Below are 13,256 nucleotides of genomic sequence, written 5' to 3' on the forward strand. Positions count from 1 at the left end.
CTCCCAGAAGGGAACCCACAAAGAAAACCCACCACAACAATAAGGAGGGGGGAGAAAGGGGTCTCCATGAAGCGAAAGCATGGCCCAAAATGAAGCTCTGTCCTTACCCGGCCCCCGGGGGCAGAGGGGCGTGCGTTGCTTTTTGGTGTATTTTGACCTCCAGACTGAGAAGGAGGCGGTGGGGTTAAATGAGGTTAACAAGCGGAGGTTAAACGCAGCTAAATGTAGTTTACCGCCTCCTAAACTCCTGAGTGAGTTTCCTCTCTTCTCAAATGAGGTAAACAGGTCAGTTTGGGCCCGCTTCCTCACTTCTCGAATAAGATAAATGGCTGAGTTTTCCCATTTTTCCACTTGTGGCCAAGCGGCCAGGAGGCATCCGGCTTTCCTCTTGGTCCACACAGCACCCACCGCCACCTCCAGGCCCTCCATCCCCCAGCCCTGCTTTCCTACAGCAAAAGCTTCGTGTCCTCCTCATGTTCCCAGTTCTCCTCCCCATACCGACTCCACACTACGTTTCCTAAGCCCTGTCACATTGCCCTCTGGCTCTCACACAGCCCCTGCCTGCTCAGCTGGCTGCCAAGCAGTGCTGCCTGCCCTGGGCACGGCCAGGTATGGGGCATGATGTCCCACTCCCCCTTCCTGTGCTGAGGACACCTGACCGGGTCTCTGTCTCGCTCCTCTTCATGGACCGAGCACAAATTTGATGTAGTTGAGATTAGCCCATCCTGACATTTCAAACCTTTCAACAGCTGAAATTGGCCAACAAACTCAAAGGAGAAGACAGTGTATAAATCGAATTCTCTGAGGAAGCCAAGGTAAACATCAGGAGCAACAGCAGAGCAAGTACTCTCTGCCTGTGCATTCTCTGTCTCTGGGATTATTTTTTATTGTTATTTTTGGATTTTGACAAGGCATTAAGGATTAGACATGATGCTTAGGTAATATTTACTAACCAGTGGGTTACCACCCCTAGATGTTCACTGAGACTGCTTAAAAAAAAATAAAAAATACAGAACTTCAGCTCTTGCTATTGGATAAGGCAGGAGACTTCAATTTGTAGGCCGTGGTGGAAGTGATGCACTCAGAGGTGAGTATGGAGACACTGGCACTCAGACCAAAGGTCCACCTGGCCTGCAGGCAGTCTGTGGTGCTCAGGGAGGCTCCACGTTTTTCGGGTCCACGGACTCCATTCCTCAGAGTGGCCAATAAAGGGAAGGACTGCTCCTCCACTTCCTTTGTGGGCAAGGACAAATGCTGCTGCTCCTGCCTGGCGGGACAAATGGGAAAGGCAACGTACGCAGCTTCGTAGGATGCTGTAGGGAGAGGCCGTCACACTATTGCTCCCAATCTCAGTCTCTCCTATTTACTGCCAGGACAGGATTTTGTCCCTCCCAGAGGGATTCCAGCCTCTAATATCTTCTACCATCTGCTTTTGAGACTCTCGGGGATTATTAGAGCAGTTTCAGCCTGCTCTTGTCTCTGGTGCTGCACTTCACAGCCCTGGAGCCACCCCCTACCCATCTTCAAAAATGCCTTTATTTTGCTTCTCTCTCGTGTCACAGATCAACCCTTTCCTTAATGACCTTGGACTGCTCCCTATGCTCCCATACTACATCCTCTCTGGCTCCTTCACTGAAGTGGCTCCTCACAGACACGTGGGTTGCAAGAGCCAAGCACTTCTTTTAGGGACAGAGTATGGCAAAAGCAAGTAATGGGCCCACCACCCAGCCTTCCACTCAGGATCCTGGTCCACAGCATCAGAGGAAGCCAAAAGGTGTGTTTCCTGAGAAGATCCAGCAGGTAGAGCTGGCTGTGGATAGCCACAGAATGGTGCAACCAGTATAACTCCCATCCTGGAGTTCCTAATGGAGAAGGTCTCAGAAATGGCCCTGTCCACTTCTATGCTTATAGGTCTGCTGGTCAGCACAAAGGTATGGACTGCCACAGTAGTCCGTGAGAGATGCTTCGGTGTTTGGAGGAGAAAACTGTCTTACAGAGCATCAATACGGAGCATCTGCCCTGTAACCTAGCAGAAGACAACGCTCTGCCAATGGGTTGCAATATGGAAACCAACTTTTTCTTGGAGCCTCTTTCCACCTGCCTCTTCCAAACCCCACACAAACGAACACCTGGCATAATACTCTGTGGCTCTGGGTGCTGACCAAGTCATGGTCCCTGGGCTGCTTCTTGAGGGGCTTTTCTTTGACCCTAGCTTGGCCCCCAAAGCTCTAGTGTTACTTGCTGAGCTGCCACTTCCCTTCAAGATGTGATGCTCAGTGAATATTCCCTGATCCCCATGAGGAGATGTGATTCCCTCCGTGTTGTTCACCCCTCCACGATGGGCAAAACAAATGCTGGCATTATGGAGAGGGAATGTACTGCTGGCATTCACAGTGGTGTGGCACCCCTCCGACCCGACGGACGAGTGGGCACTAGGATGACCACCTGAAGAGTGATTGGGAGTTCTTGTGTTTGGTCAGTCCTCTGAACCTGTCAGCCTCCATTCACTGAGGGTGCTGCTCTCTGTAGAAGTCTTGCCGTTCTGGGAAGAGACTGAAGTGAGGCATTGACACTTGAAGGGGCAAAAGAGGGGGAAAAGCACATAAGGTGGGACACAAAGCTTCTACAACCCCCTTCCCACCGCCAGGAAGGAACACAAACATTTCCTGCTGTTGTCCCCCACCCCACACACGTGGAGCAGCTAAAAAGGCATGTTTAAATTCCAGAGGTTGCAGAGTGACTCCCGCCTGTGCTACAGACTCTGCTACCTCTGGATGGGAGACGGCACAACAGTGTTGCAGCAACTAATGCTGTCTTAACTGTTAGGTGCAGTTGATAGCTGGATGGTGGGACAGGATGCACGTTGGCCACCTCACCAGAGGTATGTGGAGGCTGATGACTCTTTTTCCTCAGGCCTGAAATGCTGGTGGTTACTCAGGTTGGGACAGAATGCCTGCACCTTTCTGTCCCTGTGGAGAGGCCCTCCTAATCCGATAAACATCCACACACCAGCCAGGAACGTAGGAGTTTCCATCAACAGGCATGTGTCTGCTTTTTGGACGACTTGGATTTCTTCAGTGCCTGGCACATTGACAATAATATTAATTTGATCTCCAAACATGTACTTTGCAAAGAGAAAAAAATTTGTTTACATGAAAGGTGCCAAGGAGCAGCATTTTTTCATGCCCCAACAGCTCCTGATGTTTTCTGTTTCTTTGTTCCTTATTATCTCAGGATAATTCCTAACCTCTCATCTTTTTGAGTGATGCTCAGAACAACGCTGACATTTGCACAGATCTACAGTGAGTCCAAGTTCTCTTCCCTGGTCATTTACAGATTACGATGGTTTACATATAATGAAAGTTATTTTCCCCCCATATAAAATACTTTGTCACTGTTTTTTTGGTCTAGTCAGTCTGTTTGATGAGATCCTTCTGAAACCCTCAGTAGTCTGTCTGTCCTGAATAATTTGTGCTCCACAGCTGCAGGCAGAACTAGTTCATACAAGTACGCTTCTCTTAGGTGAAGAAATTGATACCAAACCTATCCTTGTATTTCCAGCTTCTTTAAAGCAAAGATTTACTTGCTATCTTTGGTTACTAGCTTAAATATTGCCCTCTAAAAGTCATTATAATTATAGCTATAACCGTGACTTCTTTCCTACATTAAATGATATAAATAGCAATAACTCATCTAAATAATCTCAGCCTCTGGAAGCCAGTGGAAATTTTTGTATCGATTAGAGTTGGCTTGGGTCAAGCCCTACACAGTGTTTTCTGACCCCTTGCCCTACTTATTCTCCATTTCTATTTCGCGTATGTATCTAACTCTTCAGATTCTTGCCCTTTTTTTTTTCTCTCTGTTGAAGAGAAATCCTGATAAGGAGGTCCCAGAGGTCTTTAGCTTGTCATCGCATCCCTTGATAGGCTGAATGTATGCAGAATGCTTTAGGAAGAAGCAAAAGCTAAATATAGAATCATTTAAAGCCTACCCATTAAGGGCATGCCTACATGACACGAATGCAACTAGCTTAGGTACCGGGAGCAGTGTAGTCACGGAGCTAAGTATAACCGACACAGAGGAACTGGCTCACAAACCATTCCCCTGCGCTCACATCCTGTCTCTCGGCGCCAAGCATCAGAGCCTTGGAGGAAGATGTAAAAGCTCCTAATAGACAGTTACGTACTAACTTGCCCATAGGGGAACTTTCTTCCTGGTTCAGCTCTTCAGCAGTCAGTTTATGGCCTGAAGCACGTAACACTTCTGCTTTTCTCTCTTACCTGGTGCTATTGCAGGTGTGCTTTTTATTCACATACATTGATAATACAAGTGGCCTTCTAGGCTGGTCAAAATGATGGGAAATAACCTCATGCCATAGTGACATATTAGAACTAGCCCTAGCTGCCCCTGCAGATTTTAATGGAAGGCAAGGATTTGGACCTTTATTCCAGAAAGACAAAGCATGAAGTTTGCATTAAGTAAGCCTATATAATATGGCAGTAATATCACTGCTTTTTTGTGCTATAAATTACTTAATCTGCTGGTACTTCATCTATTTATCTAGAAATGAAATCATCACCTAATGAAACTAAGATGAGAATATTTATTGCGTGATTGGGCCAGTTGTGATTTTGGGGAGAAAAGCAGAATGGATCGTGCAAAGGATGCACCAAAAGCTACCTACCCTTTACTCTGAAACACCGAGACTTACGTGACTTAACTACAGGTGATTTCTAACAACACGTGTCGGAGAAGACATCAACAGGCACACAGTCAGCAGAGAGCTGCTGTCTTTTGCCCAGAGGACCCCTGACGGCTGCCAGTCCCTCCTCCCCACCACTCAATCCTCTCCAACTGCATTTGTTCCTTTGTGGTCTTTTGTAATAAACATCTTTCTAAGCCTGGATTTTCTTCCGCCTTTTTCAAACTCTTACATCACAGTGTCCTGCAGAGTACCTTATATCAAAGCACCGACGCTCGCTAGCAAGTTACCTAAGCTGCAGGCTGCCGGCGATCGCGCTGGCATTGCATGACACCAGCACAGCGCTGGCCACCAGCGACACGGGAGAGGACATCCCCAGCGTTGTGGCACTGCTATCACTGGATCAAAACCATTGCTTTGGAGGTCATGTAGCCCAACTCCACCTTCTTTCAGTATTTCCCTTCTGAACCCTCCGGGCCACCAAAACATAAATCCAGTTTGCCTTTTCTCTTTGTAAACTATGTTAATCCTTGGAGGGATGTAGTGTAACACAAACACAAAGCTCAGTCCTGGGCAGAGTAGAAATGCAAATGATGTCTTCTCCTCATCTCAGGAAAACTCTGCAGATCACATGGAGGGGACACAAACTCAAAAAATGCTGCCCACAGCTCTTGCAAGCTTTGGCATTTCACCCTTGCTTCTCTCCTCTGGAGCAGCACAAGCTTATTGTGATTATTGACATATTTTACAAGGAAAATCCCAGAGAAAACTCAGCTCAGTCACGAGCAGAGGCAAATGCTACCTGTATGTGGGCCTTAAATAGCCCAAAATGTGGAAAATGAGCAGCCTTTCATTACAGGTGCCATTGGTCCCTGTACATTGACCCCGATAGAGAGGACTGCCTTTTTACATCCAAGCAGAACAAACACAACTATATTCAAATCAGTAAAATTTCCCTGGGGAATAAACCAAAACATATTTTGGCCCTGAGAATTATTACTTGTAACAATCCAAACAATAGCTGGCAGTTTAAGGGCCAAGACAAGCTTCAGACTTCCAGCAGCTCTGTATAGCGCACTGGTTTTATCCCCGTCGTTGTCTCACTCTGCCTAATTTGGAGGTCAAGAGATGATTTAAGGCCTAATGCTTCAAGGTGCTGACTTGTATCAGAAGAGAATGCATGAAACACCACATCAGATCTTGTGTCCTCTTGGATTAGGCCCAACTGGTCAAATCCTCGTTCCAAAATGCTGGCTTCTCTATTCTGCTAAGAGCCTGAAGAGTTAAACTTATTAACTGGCTTCAGAATAAAATGCATTAGGAATAAATATGCTTTAGGATAAACCTATTAAATGGATAAAAATGCCATTACCAGTGGTGAAATATGATTGTGTGACCTTTTAAATAAATAAGCCTGCTATGCACCAAATTATGTCAGATAATAAGCTTTATACATGATAAAGTCATGCAGTAGGTCTCAATCTTCAGACATTCACTGAAATATTGCTAGCCATAAAGGGCTTTGGAAATGTTACACTAAAGAAAACTGCTTCCAGCTATAAAAACTTAACTGTTAAAACAAATGTAGTTTCTCTCATAAAATCCTATGCAAGGCATTTGTAGCAAGAGTGAAAGCTTACTAGAAGCAAACCTTAGGTATTCAAACTATTTTACAAATATACAACGCTTCTTAAAATAACTCGGATTCCAGATAAGTCTGGAATAACTCCATTGAAAGCAAAAGGGTTATAATCCGGTAACACCACTGTAAGATCCAAATTATGTTTGTAGGGTCTTGGAAATATGTTTGTGGGATATCTCTGGATACAAACATTGCTGCGGATCCAAACTAATCTAGACGTGTAATTTTGGCACTTGTGCAAAGCAGCGGAAAAACTGACCTCCCTGCCTGTCTTGGACCTTGGGCCTGTCTCTGTTATGCCTCAGCGACTTGCTCAGATTACTCCTGACACAATGATATTCCTATTAAGGGACCATTCATATTTGATGTGATGGAAACAGAGCTGGATATTATCAGCCTCATCAACGAAGACAGACGTGTGTTTCGTCCGCTCAGCTACCAGCTTCACGCGTGGCAAAACTGGCTCTCTACAGTAAGTCAGAGTAAGAGCTTTCTGGTCTAAACAGTTACGAATAAGAAAGAATGAGGCAAATTCTCTCATTCCTTCAAGTGATCATGGGCAAACCAGCAAGACCTCCTGGTGAGGCAGTTTTAATAAAATCATCATGGTCACTTAATCTATTGTTCCATGAACATCAGCGACTACATGCAGTTCCCAGCTAGGGTCTCAAACACAGCTCCAAGGACTGAAAATACTCGTGGAACTCCCTGCCACAACCAATTATCTGCTCCAAAAGGCGATATGGAACAGCACGTCAGACATTAACAAAAAGGAGTATTCCTGTTTCTTCTGTTGGTTTGTGGGGTTTTTTTTCTGAACTGGGAGAATGCAAACACTTTTTTTTAAGCATAGAAAGGATCTTCTTAACCTCCAGCTACAAACACTGACAATTTTCACCAACGCTCAATCCCATACAAACTTTTCCAGGAGGGGCACTGAAAGAGAAATAGCAAAATTCGGGCACCCAAAAGAAGCCAGCTTTGCCCCAGCTCCCAAAAAGCAAAAAAAATTACGCTCTAGACCTTAGCCATTTTAACTGCAAAGAAACAGGTACATGCTCCATAACTAGTTTTAGTGTTTTTGCTAAATAGAGTGAGGTACGCCGTGCTAAACACAACTTAAATGGGACCACTGCAAAGGAATGGGTGGCATCATGAGGCTAGCAGTGAAATTTTATCTTCTCTTCCTAGCACAATGTCCAGAAACAAATAATAGATCTGTTCTGGGCAGGAGCTCAGCTGCATCCTGAAAACGCCTCCAGGCACTTGCCGTTTTGTTTTATTGCAGTTCCTCAAAACTGGTCAATTGTAAGCATCAGTCTCGCGGAGAAGGCACATTACCAGCGGCGAAGGACAACTGCTTGTTATATAATCCTGCCAAATCCTTGATACAGCAGTTCTCAACCAACAACTGCCTTGCTCTGAGTCATCTGGAAAGTCTCTGGTTCAGTGAGCTTCCAGGAGCAGACCATCAAAACAGGTTATGTTTCCACTTCCCATTTTCAAATTACAGGAGGCACCTATGAGTCAAGGCAATCATTTTCTCTTTATCTACCCTCAGATGCCATCTCTCATACGGATCCAGCCTGCGCTCATGCTGAGCCAGAAGCCCCGTGGGAGTTCCCAGCTAGCGCTGGGTGTTGCAGCTTGCAGCTGCCCTGGGTGGCTGTTGGCACACGGGTTCCCGCATCAGCTCCCAGTCTGAGGGCAACCACGGTGCAAGGAAATCCTTACCCTGCTCTTCAGAGAACCTGAGCTGCTACATGCGGGGCTGGACTTGCACTGTGCTCACCAGCCTTTCTCCAAACACCCATCGCTGGCCCCTGCCAGAAGCAGACACCATGCTCAGACCTTGGGACTGGCCCTGCACGGCCATTCGGGTGGTGGGAGGTCAGGCACTGCCAAATGCCGTATCCCCACTCCAGTCACCAGAGCCAGGGGCTTGATTAGCTCACACTTTTTTTTTTTTTCCCCCCTCCTTTGAGGCAATGCCAAGTCTTAATCCGGTCCTGGGTCATGGATCTCAGCAGGACACATTACACTGGGTCTGTCTTTGAATTTGGAAGTGTCCCACCTCAGAGCTGCCCAGCTTAGACCTATTGCTCTCCTACCCCCTGTCCTCCCCGCCGTGCCTGACAGACAGCTGGAGTCAGCTCTTCTGACAACAGTGTCGGCACACAAAGCCGAGAAGCTCATTTTTTACAAACAACTACAACTTTGGCAATCTCACTCCTGTTGAACAACAACAAGAAGAACCGAGTCAGCAGCAAGCAGTACCCTGTTGCACAGGGCTGTAACAAACCCAGGAGAAACAAGATGGGTCAGGTTGGGTTGGCTGGTAGGTGCTGAAAGAGCTGGTCCAGGGTTACCACTTCAGCGGCCAAAGGAGAGAAAGATGGAAGGTAACTGCTTCCCCGGTTCTCCGTCCCACTCCTCTGCAGATGACAAAATTGCTTCAGCCTTCACTGCTGTTACAAAGTACCTACAAAAGGATGATACAATTCAATATTCAAACTGCGATGCCAGTAATATGATTTTAGGACAATTTGCAAAAAATCTGCAAAAACCATCAAGTATCATCATTCATTATGATCTGGAAAGAATTCCAGTTCTGTAGTTCGTTTCCTCACAGTCATAATTTGTCTAAAATAATTATTCAGGCTCAAAACACATCTCTTTATTTCCTTATTTTAAAAATTATTATTCTTAAATTAAAACTTAAGACTGTTGCCAGAATCGCACCTACTAGAAGGCAAGACCATTTATTAGAGAGGTGTTTTAAAGTTTTCAGCCCCAAAATGGATGGGACCATCACTGGAGAAAATAGAACTCATGTATGCCATATGTTTTCTATAGTTTTATGATTCTTGTATTTTTATTAAACTAGCCAATGAAAATAACAACTAGAGCAGAGTTTTTCATTTAGCCTCAGGAGCCAGAACAGTGATTCAGTTGTTCACAGTGGGTTGTTTTCTTTTCTCCTTTTTACCTTCTCAGCAACATAAATCATAAGTCTGAGAATTGGGTTTCCACTGTAACCCATCATAATAATTATTTTTTTGTTTCCCATGGATAAGGTATAACTGTTGCTTTAAAATTGCTGTTTGGGTAAAGCAGGGTCCAAACCCCAAGCAGCAAGTGTAATCTAAAACGTGTATCACACATAAAAGGCAACAATCATCTTCCCGGTACAAATCATTGGTGTTAACATGAAAAACTTGGTATCTCACTATCAGTTTGTACAGGTTTTTAAGCTGTGTTTGTTAAGAATGGACAAGCAGGCACCTATCAGAAATACAACTACCTACATTAAGATCGGGAACTGGATTCTCCAGATTCCATAGAATCAATTGAATCATGTCTTTTCTACAATGTATGTACAATTCTATAAAAAAATTAAAGAACCTTCCTTGTATTTCCACCTCTTTTCCTAAATTTATAAATATTAACTGGCTTATATCAGTCCTTGATTTTTCTTGTGTAGATGAATCTTACTTTGTGGTTTTTTCTGTAAAAAAAGATTGTAAGCAGATGTTCTCCATCAACACCCATAGCAATAACTTGTAAACAAAGTGAAAGTAATGCGAAATTTTACTTAAAAGCTTTACTGTGACTTTGTTTAACTGTGCATTGACAAAACTGCTTTCCAAATAGTTGCAAACAATATATCAACTTAGAAGACATCATTTTTATATATAGCTCTGAACGAATTGAAAACACAAAGCTCAAAACACATTATTTATAAAGGTTGTGTAACTTGCTATCTAAACTCATCTGACTAATCACGAAACCCATGAGAGAGGCAGGTGGATTGTAACAGCGGATGAGTTGAAGGGCCGCGAGTCTCATACAAGGAAAGGGTTCAAATAATTGCTTGTTAGTCACGGAACAACAATGCTGGAAAAAAAAGAGTATGAATAAATGAATGAGTGAACACCGGCCTAATGAGCTACTTCCTCCACTTGCTGTATGAGCTCTCTGGGGATGGCGACTCATTTTTCGTTACACATGTGAACACAACGCAGAGCGTAGTAGTGTCTTGGTTTCTGCCCGCTCTTCTGGCTATTGACACGCAGCCTGGTGATGAGACATAGAAGACAGAGGGCACGAGCATTGGACGTAGTGCCTTTCATGGCCTACGGGTCTCAGCACCGACCGAGAACTATCCTTCTGTTCTGTGTTTGGTGAAGTGCAGCCGCTGCCCAGTCTGTCGGGGTTGGAGATTAACACCAGCAACACAGGCATGCATGGGGAGCTAGTTCTGTGCTGAGGACACTTGGGTCCAGCCAGGTTTATACCACGGGGACCGCACCACACAAACTTGGCTGATGACCCTGCTGGACCCTGGCTAGCTGCAGCCTCCTCCGCAATGTGTTCCTGTCACCAGGCAGCACCAGGGTACTAACAAGCTTCGCCGGAAGCCAGCTGACCTGCCCTCTTCCTTTTTTCTTCTCCTTTCCTTTTTTTTCTCCTTCAACCTGCCTCTTGATTCTTGTGTTTCCAAGGGAACTACTCAACTTGCACATGGACAGTCAGCTTGGGTCCAGAGCCATGCCTCCACAGCCCTTTCGCAACCAGATACAGGCTGCACAACCCCTAAGGAGCCAGCTAGGGTCCAACTTATTAACTAGCAGGGGTTTTCTAAAGCCTGGTACCAGGAAGGCAACGCGGGGAGACCTGAGCAGGCTCGGAAGGGGGCTACCTTCCATCTGAGAGAGCACTCCCAGCCAGCATTGATCTTAACAGAGCCAGCCTTAATTTAATCACTCATCTGCTCCTACTGAGCTCCCTGTTCTCCAGGACACCTCAGCTTTCCATTTCCCTGAATGATAGAGAGTTGACAGTATTTAATGAGATTAAATGTCATCTTCATTACATAAGAGCCTTTAATTATAGGATATTATTGAACATCATTTGATACCAAAGAAAAGCATGGTCTCTTAAATTTCAGGCAGCGACAAGGAGCCCAGAAGAACTGGGTTCCAGTCCTGGCTTTGCCAGAGGCCTCTTCTGGCACATTACGTAAGAGCAGGGTAGCCACTGAGTTAAAGGTTGCGTAAGTGGTGTAGCTCAGGCACTTCCTAACTTTAGGGACCTAGACTTTGCAACCTAAACACTCTGTGTGTAATTATTAAATTGAGGCTGATTCAGAACCTTGACACATGAAGAGAACAACCCACAGGCTCTCCATCCTTTTATATAGCTTTACATTTCAAGCAATTACTTGAAAAGGATTGGATCAAAAAGTTGGTGCTTGTTCAAAGCCCCAGAAAAGAGCATCCAAGTCAAATCCAAATTGTTTTTTTGTGGCTGAAGCAGTGTTCATAGAATCATAGAATGGTTTGGAAGGGACCTTAAAGATCATCTACTTCAAACCCCCCTGCCATGGGCAGGGACACCCTCCACTAGACCACGTTGCCCAAAGCCCCATCCAACCTGACCTTGAACACTTCCAGGGATGGGGCATCCACAACCTCTCTGGGCAACCTGTTCCAGTGCCTCACCACCCTCACAGTAAAGAATTTCTTTCTAACATCTAATCTAAATCGACCCTCCTTCAGCTTAAGGCCATTACCCCTTGTCCTATCACTCCACGCCCTTGTAAACAGTCCCTCTCCAGCTTTCCTGTAGGCCCCTTTAGGTACCGGAAGGCTGCTATAAGGTCTCCCTGGAGCCTTCTCTTCTCCAGGCTGAACAACCCCAGCTCTCTCAGCCTGTCTTCATAACTGTATCTGTGTTTTATCTCTCTGGGTATTTTGGCTTGATACTCTTAGAACTAGACCTGTGTGTGCTGCAAAAGAAGAGCTCTACAAGGGCAAAAAAGATCGTGTTTTTCCCATCTTGGAGAGTGGATAGATAAAAGAGTAGGAATCCGGCTCTATTTTTAGAGTCTAGCTTTTTAATTCATTAGCTGGACGGGACTATTCACATGCAGTCACTTTTCTCACTGGGTCAAGGCTAGTGAACAAGGACAGAGATAAGCAAGCAAGTCCAGCTATTACTCTCCTCCATTGCCAATTATTTCATTTTAAGACTTCCACAAAATCACCAGTGACATTCAGTGACCTTCTGCTGCAAGGAAGGAGCCAATTGCCCCCTCCATCAGCATCTGTGCCTACTGCAGGCAGCACGCCGGCATCCCTCGCCCAGCAGCACACAGCTGCCTCGCAGAGACTCCCAACGCTTCGGAGACAATGTCAGGAAACAATTATGCTTGCTGTTGATTAGTGAGTCTGTACTTTTCAGCTTAGCTAGTGTTGCCAAGTAATGAGCACTTTATTAGCTACATGGAAAGGAGTTTACTACTTGCTTATTTAAAGAACACGCTAAATTACACAATCTGCTTCTACGCATCCCATTGTTCAGGACAGAATGAGTTTCTAACGGGCTGAATTACTTGCTAGGCCCTCACCTTCTACCAAAGGCTAAGCGATTAGTTCATTTAGGCAGCTTACACAAAAGTGAAATCCAGCCTAATAAAAGCTTACAGTCAACTATTTTCACCAGCACCTTGATTCAGGCTGAAAGAGGCTGGTATTGTACAGCCCCATTTCTCTGCAGTTTAACCGTGGTACTCAGTCTTGCCTAGAAACCAGACGGCTCTTTTAATTATGTTTAAAATATGTCTGTTCAGACCAAGAAATAAGCAGTCCTGCAAGCAGAGCCAAGTAGATGGCTTAGAAACCAATTATGAGATTCCTCCATGTCTTAATAAATTTCACCAGTGAAATTCCTGATGCTTTCTCTACCCTCCCCCCGCCAGCCACAGCTCAGTATCCGTGTTTCAGGCAGACTCTCAGTGCATAAGGAGGGTTGAACTCAACAGCCCCTCAGCAGGACTACTGTCTCAGATGACTTATTTTCACCAGACTCGTAAGGAACACAGACTTGCAATTTCTGTTGAACTTGCAC

Source organism: Grus americana, chromosome 2, assembly GCF_028858705.1.
Source record: "Grus americana isolate bGruAme1 chromosome 2, bGruAme1.mat, whole genome shotgun sequence".
Taxonomy (NCBI): Eukaryota; Metazoa; Chordata; class Aves; order Gruiformes; family Gruidae; genus Grus; species Grus americana.